This window comes from Mya arenaria, chromosome 9 (assembly GCF_026914265.1).
Source record: "Mya arenaria isolate MELC-2E11 chromosome 9, ASM2691426v1".
NCBI lineage: Eukaryota > Metazoa > Mollusca > Bivalvia > Myida > Myidae > Mya > Mya arenaria.
Genome location: NC_069130.1, coordinates 10,129,800 through 10,135,174, shown reverse-complemented (window position 1 = coordinate 10,135,174; position 5,375 = coordinate 10,129,800).

Sequence of the window (5,375 nt, the reverse complement as noted above, 5' to 3'; positions counted from 1 at the left end):
AAAAAGAAAATATATATCTAGTATATTATACGTCTTGGTTTGGTTGTCACCTGTTTTCAACAATGTTTCAGTCACAACAATGTATCTATTTAAACCTTATACTTAATAACCTGAACCCTAACAAAAGCCAATTCATTCTGAAAAAAATGGCACAAGTTCCCCTAGCCTAGGCAGTTTCATTAAAAATTCGAGCATAGGTTCCCCTAGCCTAGGCCGTTTGATTAAAAATTTGAGCATAGGTTCCCCTAGCCGAGGCATTTTTCTTATGGCTATATAACATTATACAATGACTATAAGTGGAGGGGGGATACAAGTTAAAAATCAGGAGAGTTTGGGGCTCCAGAGTTCCATTTATCCTAATGAAACTCTGACCCTCCTGTGCAGAGAAATGTTGCAAAAGAATTGTACTTACCTTGCTGACTTTCATAAAATATCATCGCAGGAACAACGAATAGTTAAAAAACCGAACGATATCAACTTCAACAGTTCACTGAAAATAATATGAACATCATGAACATGCAAAGTCAAAGCACGCTTTCAACATAAATAGTTAAAAAAACCACACGGATCCAAACTGAACATAGTGTAACACTGTAAAGTATGTTCTTACTGGACACACGGGCGAAAAAATCGTCAATCTTTCTCTTTTTCATGTTTGTATTTTTTTCATGTTTGTATCGTCGTCTGTTATCTGCCGCAGTTCCGTATTATGTTACCGAGTTCTCCATTGGGCAAGCGAAACTAGTCAACCAATCAGAAGATACTTTACATACCGGTTCTTAGGTTACAATACATCCGGTACAGTCCTTACAAAAACGAATGAAAATATGAAAAATATCCTCGTCGTCACGATATTTAAAAAAAAAAAAAAAAATCCCCCAAGATTTGAGCCGGCGCAAATCTTGATTGAAACGGTCAATTTGGCCGGCGGCCGGCTCTTAATGACAACCCTGCCTTATTGTCTCAATTTAAAAATAGTTTTCACTCAACAACTTACTTATTAATCAGGATAATAATTTGATAATGACTATCACTATCATTCTGTAAGATAATGTACTGGTACATAAATTTAATCCCCAATATATCAGATGAGTGTGATAGTATATGCTCTTAATAGTTGTAGCCCGGAATTATACGTAGGAAACAATAGAGTCATTGGACTGTTACACGAATTTCAATAGCTCGAAATTCGCCTTTTATTTGTACCAGCATGGGAAAACCCTGTTATGTTAATACATATAGTCCGGAAGTAACAAATAAAAGGTGAATTTCGAGCTATTGAAATTCATGTAACAGTCCAATGACTCTATTGTTTCCGAAGTAATGTGTGTATATTACAACGGTTTAATTTTGTTTGTACCGGAGGATTAGGTCGGAAAAACCAGAATAGCTATAATTCCGGGCTACAACTATTCCGGGCTATATGTATTAATATATATATATATATATATATAAATGCACGAAATCAATGTGGGATTTTCATTAAGTTTTGGTTAAACCATCTTTGTAACAAATTACAGTTACTTCCAAATTACATCTTATTCTACATAATACAAACTGGAGGACAGTTCTTTTTATTTGGTAATGTTAAGAGACTTGAAGACAAAAAAAACATGTTTAAATTCAGAAAACCTTACACAAAGTAGAAACCTTCTATTAATGTCATTATCTTGAAAAAAATGAACATGCCTTTTAGCAATTGTATCAATCTGTGAAAATCTACATTTTGCCTTCGACATGTTATACAATTTAAGGATATTTACATGGAAATTAAGTTCAATTCTAAATTGACAGTCATGTATTTCTTCCATAATTTTCATAGTATAAGGAACATGAATTTTTTATGAATTTAAGTGCATAACTGCAGATAATGATCATTATCTTAAATCAATTACAAGCCAATTCATAGTCATGCATATAGCCCCCTTTTCAAAATATGATAGTGATTGTCTCAAATGACCAGTCTTTCTCTGTGGGGGGTTGGGGCTGTCAGTCATAAGGAAACCTTTAAAAGGCATATTCATTCAGCCAATCAGATGTCAGGTTCAGTGAAAGGGGCGATGCCAGGTCAAGTAAAAGGGGTGGAGCTAAAATAAATACTGACATTCAATGAAGATAGATCCCCCTTTGGCCTCACAAATATGTTTCAGTCACACTAGGGGGTGTGACAGGGTCAAGCCATAATGGAGCCATAGGCAAGCAGACTTTTATTAACCCAACAACAACAACAGGTGTAATTCTTACCAACTGAGGAAAAAACTTTAGAGGTTTTATTATTGCTCATTTTTTTATACAAATTAAATATCTAACAATGACAAATATAAACTATGATAATTCAAGCATAATATTGACACCAAACATGACACATCTTGCAAATGGTCTTGAATAAAATTCCTACACTTTTTATAATGATAATACATGGGACCAATATCAAAACCATTCTCCTGTTAAATAGGACAATGGATTTGATATTGGTAATTCGCAGACAATACAATGTAATTAAGTAAAAAAATACACAGTATGCACATCTGGCTTCAAACAAAAATTGTTGCTTAGGCCAAAAAAAAGTATTCATAGTTTCCATTTAAATATCAAAAAAGGTAGGCATACGGTAACTGGTTTTTTTTTTAGGACCATGTTTCTTTGGCAAACTGACCTATATCAGGGAATTATTAAGGTCTTTACTAAAAAAGCACATATTGATCAAAACACCAAAAACAAAAAAGGATCAGAAGGATAAAAATAGGGTCAGTTGGGCGGAAACAAAGATTTTTGAATCCTTATTTTGTCAATGATGTCATGTCAGTGATCAAAATGATAACACAATTTAAGCCCTGCATTCCGGAATGTGGGGCTAAATTCTTGATTGTGTTATAGTAGGGCCAAAAATAAAATGATTTGGTTAGGGTTACATCCTTTTTAAAAACAGAAAGAGTAAAAAGTATAAAGGATTACATTTTAAGATACATAATATATATGCGTTTTCACTTTAAAATACATGCATTGTTACAGTCTTGTTTTCAGTAAGTAACTTTTCCTTAAATGCATTCTTTGGAAAGTAATTTAAGGTTTATTATTCAAAATATATGTTAGTCAACTTGTGTATGTATTGATTTCCAACTTTTTTATTTTTTTCTAAACTTTATGTATTAGAATTTCTTTGCGTAAATACCTGCTTATGTGATAAAAGACTGCTGACTAAAGATAAGAATTCAGATTTTGATATTTCCATTCCAAATTTAATGTTTTACAGCTTAAACTGCTACTAACAGTTTAAGAAAAATGCATAAAACATCAATTTTGGATGGAAGTATGAAAAGCTGCAATCTGATATTTTGTCAGCAGTCTTTTATCGCTGGTTTGCAGATATTTACGCAAAAATTCGCTTGTTCGAAGACAATTTTTTAAAAAAAAGATGTCAAAACGTTCAATCTGTGAGGTTGCAGCTTTAATATAAGACTAACGTAAATATTAAAAACACATGAGGCCCCTTTAATATTAACATGTCAATATCAAAAAGAAGATGAAAACTGAAAACTATGAGAAAGTGTTTTTATAATTAAAAATAAATTGCTTAAAGCAAATATCTGAAATTAATAATTGTCATGCAAAGCAGCCTGTAATGAATATGAATATTAGATTTTGGCCTTGAACATCTTTTTAAGAAGATTGTTTTGAAGTAAGGATTATCATAATGCTGAACTTAATATTGTACTGTAGCTTTGTAGCAAATCCTTATGATTAAAGTCACTGTGTCTTCCTTATGCTGTGATAAAGATCTCCATAGTAACATTTCTAAACCTAATAAATTAAGTGAAAAAGGGTGTTTATTGGGGGTAATAAAACACATCTTGATAATGGCCAATTAGTTTTAATCTTTCAAGTGTTGGTAGGATGGGAGGGGGGTCTTAACTTTTTGAACTGCCAATATTTTCCTGGTTATTTTGTCCACCATGTCAAAATGATCTGGGTTGTTTTGTCAACCCTGTCTAAATGGGTTGGACGTGTTTTGTCCCCTTAGTCAAAAATGACATGGGGTGGTGGTGGTGTTAGTAGTTTATACTCCGGGTCCCGGCGTGAGCACATTGAAGGGTCCCAGAGTGACAGTTCAACCACCGCACACCTATCCTGGGTGGTGAACCAGTACTAGGTGCCTTCACTTCTGCAAGGAACTGACAACTTCTGTACATGCCAGGAGCAGTGGTACAGTGGGAATGGTCGTAGAAAGGATTTCATAACCAATCACAACAGAAGTGACCTGGTCCGCCCGGGAATCGAACCTGGGTTGTCCGATTAACAGTCCAACGCTCTACCGACTGAGCTAACCGGGCAGACAAATGACATGGGGTGTTTTGTCCTACATTTTTATAAAGGAGTTCAGAATAAATAACACATTAGTTTTCGTGCTTATATAAAATAAATGCAAATGACTTTCATTATAAGTTTAAAAAATACTCTTAACGCTGCATTCTCACAGATTTACCATTTTTACAACTTTTATATTTTTGTCTTGGAAAGAGCAAATTTTTGCGTAAATATCTGCAACCCATTGATGTAAGATTGTTGATAAAAAAACAGATCTTAGATTTTCATATTTTCGAAAATGTTTTAGAGCTTAAACCCTTACTAACGGTTTAAGAAAAATGCATAAAACATCAATTTATGAACTTAAATATAAAGATCCGCGATCTAATTTTTTGTCAGCAGTCTTATTAACTGGTTTCCATGGATTGTAGCAAAAATTGGCTTGTTTCAAGACAAAAATTAAAAAGTTGTCGAAATGTTTAATCTGTGATAGTGCAGCTTTAATTATGGTAGCTTTTCAGTCATTTGCCTATATATGTCTATTTGATTCAGTAAATACTTCATATAAAGCTAGGCTTATTAGGATATGCTTATTTTTCATTGGGTTCTATTTTTAGCACATAACAGCTTCATTACAAGAATATATTAATTATTATTAAAGCTGCATGCACTCTCACAAATTTACCGTTTTTACAACTTTTTAATTTTTGTCTTGGAAAGAGCAAATTTTTGGGTTTAATAGTATCTGCAAACCAATGATAAAAGACTGCTGACATAGATCATATCGCAGATTTGCATATTTTCGTTTGAAAGCCAATGTTTTGTGGGTTAAACTATTACTAACAGTTAATGAAAAATGCATGATCTAATTTTTTGTCAGCAGTTTTATATCACCGGTTTTCATGGATTCTTGAAAAAAAATACTTCCTCTGTTGGCCAACTGAGAACAAAATCAAGAGGTTTTGGGTTTTGCTGTTTATACGTTCTGGAATTTTTCAAAAGCATTTATTTATAGGACTTATGAATTTTATATACAGCATTCTGTATATTGTCAAGTGTCCTTTTTTTAA